Source organism: Eptatretus burgeri, chromosome 16 (genome assembly GCF_056783735.1).
Source record: "Eptatretus burgeri isolate ZD-2024b chromosome 16, Ebu_testis_v1, whole genome shotgun sequence".
Lineage (NCBI taxonomy): Eukaryota > Metazoa > Chordata > Myxini > Myxiniformes > Myxinidae > Eptatretus > Eptatretus burgeri.
Window position 1 is genome coordinate 61954677 of NC_140976.1, and position 18420 is coordinate 61973096.

Genomic DNA, 18420 nt, shown 5'->3' on the forward strand with positions numbered 1-18420 from the left:
GGACTTTTAGGTACCTTGAGCATTGGGTGATTGTGTGCATGTGTACGGAGTGGTGTTGGTGGGGGTCTCGTCAAGGGGTGTTTAGTTGATGTGTGTTTTGTTCACAAGCCCATGTCCTCTCCTTTCAGGAGAGGAAAAAAATACAAAAACTTAAATTTTACATTTTCTGCTTTTATTTGGATCTTGTGTTAAGTTAGTGTGGTGTTGGTGTCACACAAGCATGATGGGCTGAATGGCTTCCACCTGTCTGATTTCCTTGTCCATCCGAGGGACGGCACAAACTGATGAATCACCCTGCCTGTGAAACACCTGGGTGACGGTTTATAGGTCGGTGGTGATTCAAACCCCAGGCTTGACAACTTCGAGATGAGTGTACCTGTTGACTAGACAGTGTACCTGTAGGCCATTCTGTCAGCTACTTTGCCCACACCCATAAGCTTCTAAAAAAATGCATTTTTCACAATTTGCTGATTTATTTAACAACACTCGTACTTGGCTTGAGATGAATATGGAAAAAGTAATTCTGCAAGTTTGCTACAACAAACAATCCCAACCGTTCTGTTTGAACCACACTTCCAAATTTGTTTTACATTCAAGTCAACAGGCGGTAACTACGGCAACCTTTTGAACACGAATGTTAGTCTTTCTTCACACTTACCGTGTTAGGATTTCCTGACCACACCTGCACATGCGACCAGGTGGCAATCCTGGTGAATGTCTCATCTCACTCTTGGTGCATTCACAGATTCACCACCCAGACTCCAAAACACTCAGGTGACTGTTTTGAGAAACTCAAGCCCAATAAGATTTCACTTGGACCCATCTCCCATACGCCCTGGCATCAGGTGTCCATGTCGTCTTGTCTGTCGTCTGTGCGTTGAGGTATGATCGAACACGGGTGGTCACTCTTTGTGCTTTTGAGTCCAATGGATCTCAAGTTTTCTTATTTACTCATGGTGGACGAAACTTTCCCGGCGGTTTTCGAACGTGACATTGAAAATAATAACAAAACAAAGTTTTGTTGTTTACAGTGAGATAAATTTTAATTGGTGGAAACCAATGAATAGTGTCGTGTCTTGCTAATTGCTGTACTTTATTTCACAATCTATTATTATTATTATTATTATTATTATTATTTCAGGCTTCAAAAAAAAAAGATTTTTACTTCTCTGACCTGTTGGAGGTGTCGTTGAACTTGTGGGACACTCACCTGTGGAATGATGCAGGAAACAAGTTTCGACCTCTTCTTTAGAACTTAAATTTAAGACAAAAGAACAGTTTCTGAAAAGTGTTTTTTTTTTTTAATCGTAATCATAATAAATTAATGTAGTTTTGCCCACAGTTTTACATGAAAAACATTGCAAAGGGTTTGAATTTGAGATGCACATCATGTTATTGCAATAAAATGATGTTTGTTTATTTTTCTGAAAAAATTAATTTCAGACATCCCAGGGTGCCCAGTTGTTGGTGCAGAACGAAGGGATTAAAAAGGCTCGGAGGAGGTCGCTGTGTTCCTTTTTCACACTCCACGCAGCCCCAATAAGTGCTCAACAACCTGCAAAGAAAAATAAAATCCTTTCAGAGGCCATTGTTGGGATATCTGCTGAAAGATGACATGGACCTGATCATAATTATGCCTGGTGTCCACTTGTGCACCATGAGGTCCCCATGGTTAGGAGGGGGCAACGTTTTGGAAGTATATTCAGGAAACGTCACCCTCTGGTGGGGAATGTCGGAACTTCAAGCGATGGTCATCGAGGTGAAAGAAATGATTGATCACTATCAGTCGGCCCACAGTTTTACACGTCATAATCTTTGTAATGACATCCTGACACCAGCAACGAACATAGCAATCCACTTCACCAGACTTCACTTTAATTAGTCTTCCCTTCCGGATCTAGAATCTGGATGCCACTCACTATTCAAGGTGTTTCTACTTCTGAGTGCAAATGGTGTTTTCAGAGCCGTGAGGCTCTATATATGCCACACACACTTAAACAGGTTGGCAGGAAAAGGAGTACACAAGGAAACTAGAAGGGCACGCGGAAGAGCGCATATCTCCGCCACACAATACCTGATGCGGTAGAACATATCGGGCCGAATACATTTTTGAAATGTGCCATACATCGTTTTTGGCCCTCTCTGTCTCTCTCTCAATGGTGAATAATCACTTTGAAATTAAATAATTCTCATATCCATGTCTTCACCACAATTGAATCTATTCTTCCTCGTCACACACCCAACGAGTCCACCAGGTTTGATCCGAATCCGTCGACAACCTTTTCAGTTATTGTGGTTTCTATCATTTCTGGCCCAATCTCTCGATGGTGAAGAATCTAAATAATTCTAGTAGTCGGATCCGGATCTGGATCTTCACCAAAATCTCATCAGTTTGTCCTTGTCACACACACACTGTACCTGTCCACAAAATTTCATCCGGATCCGTATGAAAACATAACCTCCTTCACCTTCGGTGGTGGAGGTAATTTGATGCAGCAGGAGGTCATTCGGCCCATCTTCTTGACGAGACCCCACAGACAACAGCACACACACAGACAATCACCCATCAATGCTCAAGCAACCTAAAAGTCTTACCAACATCCCTACACCCTTCTCTGTCACTGTCTACTCTGCTGAATAATTCATCTTCACTTATTTTGTCTCTTCCCTTCATTATCTTAAACATCTGTCATATCACCTTGTAACCGCCTCCTTTCTTGTTCACCTCCTAACCTCCTCTCTCGTGAATAAAGCCCTGTCTCCTTCAACCACTCCTCATAGCTAGGCCCAGAATCAATCCAGTTGCCCTACGCTGAACCTTCTCGATGGCATCTATGTCCTTCCGGAACTGTGGTGACCAAAACTGAACACAATATTCCAGATGTGGCCCTCACTAAATTCCTGTACACTGTTAACACCTCCTCTTTAAATATATTATTGATCCCCCTCCTTATACAGCCTAAAACCCTATTTGTTTTACCAATAGCTGCCTGACACTGTGCTGCCTGCTTACCTCCCATATCTATTACCACCCCCAGATCCTTCTCCTGTGTGACACGCTCCAAAATTACCCCTTGTATCCTGTAATCTCTAATCTCATTGTTCTTTCCCATCCCAACACCTTACACTTGCTCAGGTTAAATTACATCTGCCAATCTTTTACCCAATCGATACAAGGATCAATACTCTCTTGTATCTGTTCACCACCCCCTCTGCTATCCACCTTACCTCCAAGCTTTGTGTCATCTGCAAATTTGGAAAACTTACTCTTTACCCCATTATTCAAATCGTTGATGTAAATAATGAATAGTAATGGTCCGAGTACTGATCCCTGAGGGACCCCACTACTTACATCCTCCCAGCAAGACATCCTCCCACTCACAGCCACTCTTTGCTTCCTATCATGAAGCCAGTTTGCAATTCAATTAGCTAACTGACCAGCCACTCCACAAGTCCTCACTTTGGCTAACAACCTCCGATGTGGTACCTTATCAAATACCTTCTTAAAGTCGAGATATACCATGTCCACTGCCTTTCCCTCATCCACCCAATCAGACACTGCTTCATGGAACTCCAAAATATTTGTGAAACAGGAACTGCATTTAGTAAACCCATGCTGACTACCTTTAATTAGTTTGTATTTGTTTAAATGGTTCCTCATCCGGTCTTTAATTAATGTCTCCAACACTTTCCCCACAACTGAAGTCAAACTAACAGGTCTTTAGTTTCCCAATTCTTCTCTGGATCCTTTCTTAAATATGGTGTTACATTTGCTACTCTCAAATCCTCCGGTAGCTGTCCTGACTCCAGTGAACTATCGAAAATATCCGTTAACATCTCGCTTTCCTGCTCAGCCACCTCCATCGATACTCTCGGGTGCATATTATCTGGACCCGGAGCCTTTTCCACTCTTAGATTACCGAGCTGTTCCTTTACTTCCTCCACTCCAACCTGGATCTTCTGTAAAAGCCCTTCCTCAACACCTTGATAAATACTCTCAGCCATTGGCAATTCTCCTGACTGTTCTTGTGTAAAAGTTGAAGAAAAATACCTGTTTAATAAGCCTGTCATCTCACTTTCATCACTAACCACTCTCCCGGTGCTGTTCCTCAATGGGCCCACACTGGTTCTAACCTGTTCTTTTCCCCTGATATACTTAAAGAAAACCTTGTTATTAACTATATTCTCCACGAATAAGTGTGTGTGTGTGTGTGTGTGTGTGTGTGTGTGTGTGTGTGTGTGTGTGTGTGTGTGTGTCAGTGTGTCTCCTCCATAACTCCGAAACCATAAAACCGAGCAGCCTGAAACTTTGCATGCACACGATGAAAACTCCAAGGAAGTGCAAGAGTGAATATTGTGTGTTTGGGTTAATTAAAACACCCATTTTGAAGATAATGAACAGCATTGTTTAATTATATCTTTTATCAGGTGCATCTTCGGTCACCGCTCTCTCTGAAGTCTTAAGGTGTATCCTAAATAACCTTGTTCGGGTCTGAAGCCACCATGGTTTTTGGCCTGCTCAACTATGCCTTGACTTGGACCAGGCCGGAATGATTTCTCAACGATAAAGTTTTTTTTTAAACTTTTCTCACTCATATTATCAAATGCCTGTTCGTCATAGCTACGAATCGCTGGGTACATTGCAATGCTTACGAACGCCCAGAGATGTTGCAGTCCTGACGATCATCCTTCCCTTTCCAGAGAGGGGCAACAAGGCCCCTCTTCCAATCAGTTGGGATGATGCCTGTGTTCCCGACAGAGCACAGAACTGCATGCAACGACATGAGTACAGCATTTCCACCAGCCTTGAGAAGTTCAGCATGGGTGCCACAGATCCCAGGAGCTTTATCCAATTTAAACCAGTTCATCGCAGCCTATGTTTCCACAAATGAAGGTGGACACAATTGATTGGAGGGTCAGCAATAGGGATAGTAACACCCCTGACATCCAACTCAACAGCTGGTAGGTCAACCTGGTACAGCCGCTTAAAGTAACCGGCCCGGCGGACCTTCACTTCGGACTGCTCTATCAAGAGCCCACCACCCTCCACTTGAACTGCAGTACACCGAGGGATGGGCTTGAAGGAATGCAATGCACAAACTCCTCTGTATGTAGCACGAGAATCACTTGACCACAATTGATGTTCTTCCCCTTCACAGATTCCTCGCACATATGCCTCCTTGTCCGCCTTCAGCACACGTAGAGTTCCCTAAGTCCCTAACAGCGGTTAGCTCTGCCATTAAGCCTGGTCATGTGACTTTGGTCAATGGTATTCAGTATCCCTTGAAAGACAAAGTTCCTCTACACCTGACGGTGGGTTCAAAGATATCCACCAACAACATCAAGGATGGTAGTCTTGAAGGCACTCTACAACTCTTCAGGATTCCCCAAAACACACAGGTCCACCAAATCCCCATTCAGCCTGTTCACAAACTCCTCAGCTACCCTCTCATCCTTGAACTTGTCAACATCCAGCCGAGGCTGGGATGGTACCATTCTCCTGGATTTAAGCAACAACTTCAGAGTTGCTACAACAAGCACGTGGTCGGAATTGAGGAACTGCACATTCCGGTAGACCCTGCAGTTCTGGATCATCCTCCAGTGCCCACCAACAAGCACATGGTCGATCTCCTTTGCCACGCCACCAGCGTTGGAATACCAAATCCAGTGATGAGCCTGTGGGTGCTGACACCATGAACCAGCCACCCTAAGTCCATGACTTCTTGCAAAGTCGAGGAACTTCATGTTATTCTGGTTCAGAGTTCCAGACATGGCGACCATCTAATGTCTTATAACCATCCCTCTCAGTGCCAGTCGATGTATTGAAATCCCCCAAGACAAGAAGTGTATATTCCCTCGGGCACCGATCAACCACTGATTCAAGCATGTGATAGATTGCCTCCTTCACAGTGAGATCCCTGACCTCAGAGCATATACAGAGATGAAAAAAATGACACCCAAGGAGTGATGAATACTCAGTCTCATAATATGCCCATTGACCGGTGTTACCTCAATTATCATGGGAGTCAGCTTCTTGGACACAGCTTCAGCAACTCCATGGGTATGGTATCCAGAGCAACCAGACCAGTAATAGGTGTAACCATCCACTATAATCACCACTATCCGGTCTCTGAACCTCAAAGAGTGCTGCAATACCGATGTCCAAATGCTGGAGCTCAGATGACAGCAGAGACAGGTGATCATCCTCTCTTTGGGACAGGACATTTCAGGCACCCACTCTCAGGTTAACCCGAGGAGATCGCCATCTGGTGGATGACACCTCAGCACCTCCCCGACACACACAACTGCAATCTGACCCAAGAAGTTTACCCCATGCTTTTCCTCCTATCATCAAAGTATGGGGGTCCCGAAGGCTTTTCCCCAATCCCATCATCCGGTGAGCTGCCTTGCGAAGGGCAGCTGTAAAGGAGGTACTCCCACGGAGTGGGTTTTCAGTTTTCTTTGCGAACTGAAGTGTTTTACGGTGGCTGGAGTGAAATTCCTGCCACCAACCTCCTACAAAGAGGTACCCATCTGGAGAAGGACATCCGCAGACACAGTTGGGCACCAGATACGGATGGCCGTTGGCTCACAAGGAGCTCCTCCACCCTTTGACTTTGATTCTGCCTGAGGTCTGGAAGCCAATGTCAAAACCCATTGGATGTTAGCAATTGGACTGATAATCTCAGACAAATTTCAAACCTACATTGTTTAAATTTTGGAATATCACAAAATTGAAGGGCCTGGTCATAATCACTGTATAATTGTCCGAGAATGGTTCAGAGAGCTCGAAGCCTGTTCAAATCCGTTTCTTTGGTATATTGTAAGACCATGATTCCAAACTGGAACAGCATACTCTAAAAGTGATCTAACGTAGCCTTCATAAACGGTAAGCAAATCTTCCACGGCTAAGTTGCTGGTAATCCTATCCAGGTTCCTGCTGATGACTCCATCTTTGTTCATCACTTCTTCGGGTTCCTTCTTCATCTTCCGTTTGATTAAACTTTTTGAACATCTCCAACGTAAACTTTCCATTTTCCCCGGTGACAATATTGTGAATGTGAGGGTTCCACTTCAAATCAGTTGAGATAATAAGACCCAATATTTTCATATGATCACCCTTCTGCAGCACAGTAGTTTGCATATTAAATTGAGGCCTTGGTGGAGGTTCTTTCATGAAACAAACTTCCATAAGTGCACACTTATCAGTATTCAACTTCATGCTATTTTTAAGTGCACATTTTATTTAAAATGCTGTCTGGCTTTTGCAATCAATTGAGAAATTTTATTCCTCTCTTTCTTCCATTGCTCGTTTCTTTGACTTAAAGAAAACCTTTTGGCACTTTTTCATGAGACTTTTGATCAATGTATAGTCATCCACGGTTTATCACCATTGTGCAACTTTACTTGCGTCGTGGTGAAGAAGGAGTTAACGGTTGTACGTATTGTATGATAGAAAGAATCACATTTAGCTTGGGCTTCAGCTTTCTCCTTAACCTCTGACCAGTCATGCCGAGTCATCCGTTGGCAAAGTTTCGAAGTGTCAAGTGCTTAATGGGTCTTGTTTGTCATGTGCTTGTACTGTACAAAACAGCACATTTTACACAAGAAACCTTATTCATGCAAAAACGGTCTAATGAGCCTTTTACAAGCATTTTAACAACACATTGACTTGTTCTGACCCTGTTTTCTGGTCCAAATCACAATTCTAATGCAGCCACTCCCATTTTCATGAAATAGTTTGGATTTTAGCTTGTACAATGAAAAACTATATTTTTTTTATTTATCAGAAACCTTATTCATGCAAAAAAAACGGTCTAATATGCCTCATTTCAAGCGTTTTTTTTTTTTTTTTTAAGTCAATCAGATGAAAACTGACATTTTAATGTGACCTTGATGTTTGACTTTTTGATCTCAAGCAATAGCCCTCAGTGACCCAATGTGCAAACACTTCAAATTTCGAGTCAATTGGATGAAAATTGATTTTATTTGCCTTTGACCTTTTCACCTCAAAAACAATGTTTCTTGGTTTTGATTGCTGAACCAATTCAGTGATCCAAAATGCAAAATTATGTTCAAATGAGCAGGGTTGACCATGGAGATGGAGTATTACTTGCTGAAAAACGTATCGTCTGTATATTGCAAGAACACTATAAATGTTTGTGTGGTGTGCATCAAAAGGGGTACAAGGGGTCTTATGGATCTAGAGCAGGGGTCTCCAACCTGCGGCCCCTTAGACGGATTTATGCGGCCCGCAGTGCCATATTAAGTTTACATTACAATGCGGCCCATGATACTGCCAATTTGTCAAGGTCAATGATCAAAGCGTTCTGTAGTTTTTATCATTTTCATTCATATTAGACACGTGTTTTTAACACGACTATTCATTTATCATATTCGTTGACAAGAAAAATATATTCAGCACTAATTTTTGTTTAAATTTCCGCATATTAATTATCTATTTTTTTTTCGGAATTTAGCGTCCTTTTTTTGGGTGCGGCCCTCCGCCCCTCACTACTTTGGTTTTGTGGCCCTCCGCCCAAAAAGGTTGGAGACCCCTGATCTAGAGGGTCTCAATATCCATCAGACTAAAATGTTTAAAGGATCTCAGGGGTGTAAAATTCTGAAGGTTGAGAGGGATCTTCATGTCTAAAGGGTCCATGGAATCAAAAGGTCTAAGGAGTCTCAATGTCGAAAGGGTTTCAATACCAGTTTGGGTCTAAAGTGTCTGAAAGGTCGAAAGGGGTGTAAAGGTCAAATGGTGAATGGATATGGAAGGTCTTAAAGGGTCGATAAGGTCCAAAGGGTATGTTGTAATAGTAGTTGGGGTCTAAGGGGTGTAAAGAGGTCTAAATGATCTATAAGTTTTAAAGGCTATGTTCCAATAGTAGTTAGTGTGTAAAGCGGTCTAAAATGTCGAAATGGATCGAAAGGTCAAGGGGTCTAAGTGGTCTAGAGAGTCTTGAAGGATCTAAACCATAAAGGGTCTATTGTTACGAATTTGGAAGCTTACTGCACACAACAGCCAGGTCCTATAGATCAGTTATATCGGTAAGCATGTGTTTGTAGTCAGGGTCCCGTCCCTTTGTTTTATGGGTGATTAAATGTTCGTGCGCAGCGGAGTTATTTTGATAGTCAGGGTTTTCTTTTGCATTTTTAACTACAACAACAACAACACCTTCGCCTCGCTGTATCCTGACACCATACGCTCGTGGTGGGCGGAGTTCAATGAAGGACTTGGCATCTCTCTCGACCAATCAGAGAGATGCAAGCGAGTTTGCCGTCGTTCGGCCAATGGGAGCCAATGTAGGACAATATTACTCATCTTCCTGTTTGAGGGGCGGTCCGCCGTGATGCCCACCATGCCACCCACCCCCCCCCCCCCGGTCCAATCAGTGGACTTGGCGCCCCTTTTGGCCAATCAAAGGGGCAACAAGCGGATCGTGCGCCAAAACCGTCCAGTAAGGGTGGGGGGTTACGATAGGGAGTCCCCTCCCCCCTGGACGGAGAGTGAATAATTCATCGGCGCGATCCGACTGGGGTCAGTAGGGGTTTGCCTGCCGGACCGTCTCGGATCGCCTGGCCTTGTCTGCTGGCGCTCGCTGCCTTGTCCGCCCTCACGCTGGTTGGCATCCGTCCTTCACCCTCCATCCTTGGTGCTTGGCGTGGCATCGTTGTTGCGGGTTCGAGTCCCACTGGTCAAGAACGTCGAAGACCACACGAGGTGGACAGGTCCAAGCTAGCTCTGGTGTCCAGCTCACCTTCCCTCGAGCTGGAAGCCTTCAATAAAGACCCGACGGCGTCCATTTCTGGGTATCTGTGTGTGTCCGTGGGCCCCGTCTATCAGTAGAATTGTTAAGTGCTTTTGTTGTACATTATTTGCCTTTCTTAGTCGTGATAACTCTGCTCTGTGTTCCCCTCCCGATTATTCTTCCCCTCGTCCCCCGATTATTGTAAATAAATCCCCCTTTTTGTTGAATGTACCAGCTCGTCCTTGTCCTTTCTACCATTGGTTTGTCGCGCTGCGAACGGGAATTAGGAGGCTTCATTGTTGCCATAATCGTGCAATCGGCCCGGCAGGAATCTGGTACTCTCCGCTCGGGGTACGACTCGGATCCGGCTCGGTAACGGCCTGGATCGCACAGATCCTGCCGAGGGTGAATTTCCCTGGTAGTTTGGACGACGTGGGTATTTAGGTATATTGAAATTGGCAATTGACCCTATCCCTTGTGGTCGACCTATTGGCGATCTTCGGTCCGATAAGGGACCCGTGACCTTTCGGATTTATCTGAAAGGCACGACCTAAATTCCGGGTGTTCGGTGGAGCCAACTCTACTGCTCCCCCTAGCGGTCGTGCTTGCCACCAAGACCCGGCCCCACAACACCATAAGGTCGAAAGTGTCTGTTCTGGTAGTCGTTGGGGTCTAAAGAGGGTACTTTGGTGGAAATTCAAACAAAAGAGAAAACCCTTTATAACTTAACAGATCGTTTATTATATAAAAACACATATATGTGGTGAGAAAAGCTTGTCTCAAGAGTCCAAGCAGATCTCTGACTCTGAGCTAGAATACATGGCATTTTATTTGATTGGAAAATATGGAGGGGTCAGAACATCGCAGCATACTTGGTTAATCAATACCAGACTACAAGAAAGCTTTGTTTGCACACGAGGTCCTTTAAGCAAAGAGAAAAAAAACAATTTTTTGTACAATAAAACAAGATAGCACAGTAAAAGAATGTCTTGCTTCAGGATGTGCATGCGTAGAAAACCTTCATTTATATAGGCAATGATAAGCATTTATCCCAGCACGCTGGTGGAGCATCTGGTTTGCACAGCTTTGCAGAACAATGAGAAGTCCATGACCTCAGCAGTTCGATGAGACTTCTGCTTTACAATCAAAATAACAAGACAATGGGAAGGCAGAGTTAATGAGCTTTGTGTTTGTACAACTTTACAATTGAATGGGAAACCAGTGTCAATGAGCCAACAATGACTCACTGCCCTCAGTTATTGCATTGATTATTATTATAACCATCTGGTTTGAAGTATAGGTTTGAAAAGATATGTTAGTTATATGGAATTAAAAAGACCATGGTACATTTCAACATAGATTCTACTCGCTCGTGGCCTGTCACAGTGAGTTCTGAGCAAACAACCACCATCAACAGCCCTTATTTGCAAATGCAATGAGCTTCTGACTTTGTCATTGTGAGAGAGCTGACAAACATGTTTTATGCTGCAGACAATTTAAATCTTTATCTTGACTCTGTCTCAGTGCCTTCACAGATGATGAACCATTCCTTAAATGGTGACAGTCATTTTAGCCAATGCTTTGCAACAGATTCCATACTTCCATATTGTTTTTTATTGTTTTTTATTTTTTTTTATTTTTTTGGTATACCTTGGTCGAGGCTCGTATGAGAGCAAACACACAACTCACAGCAAGGAGGCATGAGACAAGAGGGGCGGGAGTGGAAGGGACAAAACAGTGGGGAACAGACACATTAGGTGAACTGTGGAAGGGAGAGGGATGGGGATGGGACGGGGAACATGGCAAAGAGAAGATGGACATTTCAGGGACTTTCAGGAAGGAAAGCAGGAGAAATGAAGGAAGTGGGCTTGGGTGGATTATCGGGGATAGAAAAGATCGAGGATTTGGATGGGGGAAGATAAGAGGTGGTGGTGAACAGCTGTTTTGAAAGCCTGGAGGGAAGAATGGGAAATAATAGAGTGAGGAAGTTTATTCCAAAGGCGGGAAAAAAGAGGAATGAAAGAGTGAAGATGAGCAGTGATTCGTGATTTTGCTAGTTTTACCAGAAGGGGGTTGTTGGCAGACCTTGAGCGCCCTGTGGAAATGTGGTGGGGACAAATTGCAGAGAGAGCAGGGGGGGCAAGGCTGGAGAGGAGTCGGTAGAAGACAGAAAGACCACCGACCAACCTGCGGTGATTGAGTGAGAGGCCCAAAGACTCAGCTTCATTGCGGGAGATGCCGATGATCTTAAATGCCCTGGTTTCGACAGCGTGAAGCCGAGAAAGGTGGGAGGCAGGAGCACCAGCCCAGAGGGGAGAGCAGTACTCCATCAGGCTACGGACAAAAGCTTTGTAAGTGGTCAGGAGCTCAAGAGGGCCGAGGAAGGACTTAGCACGACGGAGGATTCCCAGTCGGCGACTGGCTTTTGAGGCGAGGTTGGAAATATGACTTTCCCAGGAAAGGTCATGGCAGATAGTGAGACCTAGAAGCTTGAAAGAAAAGACTTCTTCCAGAGGATTGTTGAGAAAGTGGATGGGGGGGTTTTGTAAACGGTCCTTTCGAAGAGACATAGTGAGAGTGTGAGATTTGTCTGGATTGAAAGACATGTTCCACGTGTTGGACCAGTTTGTGATTTTATCCAGATCTGCAGTGAGCGAAGAGGCTGCTGCTTGCCGGTCTGAGGGATGACAGATGGTACGGCAGAGGGTGGAGTCGTCGGCAAAGAGAAATAGAAGATTTTCCAGAGAGTCGGAGAGATCATTGATGAAAACCAGAAAAAGAACAGGGCCCAGAACGCTACCTTGAGGAACTCCAGCCTGCACAGGAAGAGGGATGAAAGAACTTCATTTAGGGCCACACGTTGACTGCGACAGGAGAGGAAGTCTGCGAGCCATGAGTGGAGATGGCCTTGAATACCATGGGAAGAGAGTTTGGTGAGTAGTGCAGGGTGCCAGACTGTGTAAAAAGCACGTGATATGTCCAGGGATACGGCTCGGATTTCCTGTCTGGCATTGAGGACCTCCATCCATTGATGGGAGAGCAGAAGCAGCATATCCAGGGTAGAGTGACCTGGTCTGAAACCAAATTGATGATTGGAAATCAAGCCATTGGAGAAGAGGAAGGATTTCATATCTGAAGCGATGATGGATTCCATCACCTTGCTGATGATTGGGAGAAGGCTGATTGGTCTGTAGTTATAGGGATCTGTTTTTGCACCTTTTTTTATGCAGGGCAGTGATGTTAGCAGATTTCCAAGCAGATGGCAGATGACCTTGGGCAAATGAGAGGGTGAATAGAACAGAGAGAGGGTGAGCAAGAGCAGAAGAGCAGGCTTTGAGGACACGTGGGCTGATGCCGTCTGGACCGGTTGCAGAATCTGACTCGAGGTTTGAAAGCAAGCTCTCCACCTTGTCAAGAGAAAAGGATACAGAGTCCAGGGACAGTTGGGTGCGACTGGGTAAAGTGGGTAGAGATAGTGATGGGTTTAGGACACAAGATTTAGCTGCAAACACCGAGTTTCGACATTCAGCTTTATCACGTGTGGAATCAGCAGTGCGGCAATTTGAGGTAAGGGAGGGGATGGAGGGGGAACATACACCAGAAACAGATTTGATTAAACGCCACCAGGATTTTGAGGAGGGAGAGAGGTTTGAGAGTTCAGACTTGAGATGAGAAAGATGTTGTTTTCTGGCTCTCCTGAGGGTAGATACACACTTGTTCCGAGCTTTGTGGAAAGAACTGAGATTGCCCTCAGTTGGGTTTGCTTTCCATGAGGCAAAGGCAAGTTGTTTCAGGACAACTGCCTCGCCAAAAGCTTCAGTAAACCAAGGGCGGGAGGAAGGGTAAGACAACTGAACACGAGAGGGGATAAATCTGTGCATGAGGGAGAGCAAGTTTCTTTGAAAGAATTCCCAGGATGAGTTGATGTTTGAGAAAGTAGTGATAGGAGACCAGTCTGTAAGTTTGATGGCTGCTCGGAGACCCTGCCAGTCGGCTTGAGTGAAATGCCAGACTCGACGGCGGTGAGGTGGTTCTCTGATAACAGCCAGAGAGATGTCCACTTTGACAAGGACGTGGTCAGAAGAACCAATTGGAGCGAAGGAAGAGCAGCAGATATTGTCAGGGAAATTTGTCAAAATCAGATCCAGAAGAGATGGAGTACCATTGGTTGAGATCCGGGTCGGGAAGTTGACCGATTGAGTCAGTCCCAATGAGTCGCAGAAAGCTTTTGCTGAGGTGCCATGGCAGGTGAGAGAGGTACCCACACCTAGCCAACTGGCGTGATGACAATTGAAGTCACCACATAAGAGGAAGAGAGAGTTTGGATGAGAAGATAGAAGATGGTCCATGTTTTCGGATAGTGAGGTGTAGATGGAGTCATCACTGTTCGGTGGACGGTACAGTACACATATAAACATGAGGTGGGAGTGGAGGGGAAGCCGAAGCCAGAGGTATTCCTGGGGGTGTGGGGGAGTGAGAGCAGTGCATGGAGAGTGAGGAATAGAGTCTTTGATGAAGAGAGCAACACCTCCACCAGGACGAGGCTCAGGTCTGTCATACCGTAAGAGGGAGTAGCCAGGGAGAGATACTTGGGAGTCAGACACGTCTTGGGAGAGGAAAGTTTCTGTTCGGCAGATAATGTCTGGTTTGTCAGTGGCAACCTGTATGGAAAGATCTGAAAGGTTTGAGCGAAGGCCCCGGATATTTGAGGTCCACACTTTTAATGAAGAGGAAGGGGAGGAGGCTTTGGGTGCAGGAGGTGGAGGGGGAGGGGGAGGGTAGGACAAGGGACGAAGGGGGCAGGTAAGGAGGGTTGCTGAAGGAGTGTGGGGTATTGCAGAATAGCGAGGGGGGGCCGAATGAGGAGGAGAAAAGGCTCTGTGGTGCTGGGGGAGAGGGGGGACAAGAGACAAGGAAGAAGGCAGTTGAGGATTTGAGGAGGTGGAGTGAAGAGATGGAGGTGAGAGGGCAGTGGAGGGAGGCAGGTTGGTGGATGAGAGAGGGGGCAACTTTGAGAAGGATGAGTGAGGGGGATGAAAGGTGGGAGAAAGGTGAGGGGGAATTTTTGAGAGAGGTGACAGGCCGGCTTGGAGGGAGAAGAGTTGGATGGTTGCTTTGAGAGTGAGAGTGAGGGGTGAGGGGGGTGAGTTGGCACTGAAGTTGGAAAAAAAGAATGGTTAATGGAAAGCGAACATCCATGGCAAACTGTGGTTTTTAAAAGTTTTAGGTCAGAGATGCGATTTAACACAATTCTTGATGGATGCAATGAAGGCGAATTCAGAGCATGGAGAGAAGCGCTGTAATAGTTGGATTTTTTAGGCAAGGAATGAAGGAAAGGTCGAAATGAGAGCAGTCTGTTAAAATAGCAGAATAGTGCATTGTGAAACAGTAAAGAGTACCACATGTGTGAGAGAGGAAGATGAAGCATTATAACATAGTTTTTGTTGTTAAAAATAATGTATGAGAGAGTTCAACAGATTAGGTCATGGAAGTGTAAAAAAAAAAAAAAAAAATCGAGGAAGAAGACGAGGAGGAAGTTAAGAGGAAGAAGAAGAAGCAGAGTCGGGAGAAGGTGAGCATGTTGTTGTTGTTGGGTATATATATATATATTGTTGTTGTTGTTGTTGTTGTTAATATTAATGTATGAGAGAGTTCAACAGACTAGGTCATGGAAGTGTAAAAAAAAAAAATCGAGGAAGAAGACGAGGAGGAAGTTAAGAAGAAGAAGAAGAAGAAGCAGAATCGGGAGAAGGTGAGCGTGTTGTTGTTGTTGTAGGGTTTTTTTTTTTTTTGAGATAAGAAAGAGATTAGTTGGGAGAATGGGGGATGTTTGGAAAGTGGGGAGGATCAAAATTGAAGGTAATGGGGAGGATAGAAATTGAAGGTAATGGGGAGAAAAAACAAACAAAAACGATCGAACACCGAGTGGAACCGGTAGGCCTCAAGTCTAGGCCTAGGCCTCAAGCACAGGTAAGAACGTCGACAAAAATACTCACAAAATAGCACGATTTTTGAAACAAAACCGAACTAGCAACACACAGTAACATGTAGGTGAGAAAATTAAACAGTTAAAACGGGACAAATAACAACCGGAAACTTAGCTTTGAGAACGTCAGCAGGGAGCCCCGAAGGAGACCTCTCGCTGCTCGAAAACCTGAACCGGAAGTCCCGGTTTAAAAGCATTTGAAAGCAAATAAAGAGAAAGGAGTAGATAATTTGTGGATAAAGAACACATCTCAATATTTGTTTCAGCATGATCAGTACAGAAACACCAGTGCTTTGCGATAGTCATGTGATCCATGGAGCTATCACCATATATGTCCATGTTCGCATTTCACAAGATGGAATTAATTATTTTACTTCCGCAGTACGAAAGGGTCGAAAAAGGGACTAAGGTGTCTTAATCTCCTTTTTGCACTTCCTTTGTCTGCCCTTTTCACTCTCATTTTCCCTTATGCCTGGTGGTGACTTCATGGTTAGGGTGGTGGGCTTGGGATCCTAGGATCCTGAGTTTGAATCACACTCACTGTTGAATTAATACCAGGTGGGGTTGACTTTGCCTGCCATCCTTCTGAGGTCGGCAAAATGAGTAACAGCTTGCTGGTATCCTGTGTTGGAGGGGCGACCTGTCCAGGATTGTGCCCAATAGCCAAGGAGACTGCTTAGGCAGCACCGACGCTCTGCACAGAGTATGCTCCCAACGGATGGATGGAACGCTCACCATAGAGTATGGTCCCAATGGATGGATGGATGGATTTGCCCTTGGTCATCTTCCATCTGCTTGGAAGTCAGCCAACATCACACCATTACATAAAATAGAACGGCACTCTTCGATGTTGTGACGTTGACCGATTTGCCTCCACCCACATTATTGCATCATTATACAAACTTGTGCCAAGTTTGACTTAGATTACTTCAGTCAGTCTTAAGTTACGCAGCAACGAAAACCTACCATGGACGCACAGACAGATGGACAGCCGGACGGACAATCCGAAGACATAATGCCTCTTCATCAGTGGAGGCATCATAAAAAAGTGCAAAAACGGATCACCCAAACTACAGACCAATCGGTTTGCTTTCAATTATCGGCAAGGTCATGGAATCCATCATCGCAGTTGATATGAAATCCTTCCCTTTCTCCACCAACAACAACATCTCAGATAATCAATTTGGATTCAGACCAAGTTGCTCCACCTTGAACATGCTGAGCTTCTACTCTCTCAACAATGGATGGAGGCTCTCAATTGAGATCAGGGCCATCTCTCTGGACATATTGTCGTGGGGCCGGGTTAGGTGGCGAGCATGACCGCTAGGTGGAGCAGTAGAGTCGTCTCCACCGAACACACGGAATTTAGGTCGTGACCCTCAGATAAGTCCGAAAGGCATGGGTCCCTTACAGGACCAGGAATCGCCAATAATTTGACCGCATGGGGTCGGGTTAATTGCCAAACTTCAATATACCTAATTACCCACGCGGCAAAGCTACCGGGGAATTCACACCATCGACAGACCTCGAGTGGGATGAGCCGTTACCGTGCCCGAACCGTGTGTAACCCGAGCGGATGGTTACCAAGGCCCGTCGGTCCAAATGAACAATTTACTGCCTCACTGTTTCTCAACACGCACTGTGCTAAGCCAATAAAAGAAATGACAGGAAACGAACTGGGACATTCAACAAAAGGGGAATTTATTTAGAATAATCGGGGGACGAGGGGAGCATGTGAGGGCAGAGTTATCCGAATAAAGAAGGGAGTCAAATGTACAAGCAATTCCTTAAACAATTCTACTTCGAGACAGGGCCCAGGGACACACACATGCACACACAAATACCCCAGAAAGAGATGGACCTCGAGGTCTTTATTGCCCCTTTGGCTCGGGAGGGAAGACGAGCTGAGGGAAGAGAATGTGGCTGGCTATCTGGCCGCATTCGCGCGGCTGGACGACCGCACCTTCCCGGAGCACCAGGCGCCAAAGAACCGACAAGGGCAGCCGAACCCAGAGGAGGCGAGACGAGGTGATCTCCTGCGATGAGATGGTCGACCGCTTGTAATGCGCCAGACGAGACGCCTCGGATGCGGGGTATGCAGTCAGCCACAGACCCAGACAGAAGAAGCGCTCGAGCAGACGGGATGCAATCATCAAATCTTTTCCCGTCGTTTTTGGGGCCGGGTCCGCTCCCCCGTCACCTGCTCCCATTGGGTGGACAGCGTGTCGTGGCTCCACCTTCTTGAAAAGGACCGCCCCGGCTTTGATCCGCGCGTCGCCCATTGGGCGGAAAGTGACGCATACCCTTATTTGGCGCGAAGCCAGAACGAAGTGCTCCGTGCCCATATTTCGGGCCAAGCCAGAGCGAAACGCTCCGTGCCCATATTTGGCGTGAAGCCAGAACGAAGCGCTCCGTGCCCTTATTTGGCGCGAAGCCAGAACGAAGCGCTCCATGCCCCTAATTTGGCGCAAAGCCAAAGCGAAACGCTTCGTGACCATATTTGGTGCGAAATCCACACCGCCTGGGGCATGGAATTCCACCCACGCACACATGCCGGTGAATTCCCGAAGAGCACGGACAATGCCGCGAGCAGAGGGTTGTTGTTGTTGGGGTAAAAATCGTATCTATAAAATAACTTCGCAGCACACGTACACTTAATTCCCATTAGACATAGGGGAAAGG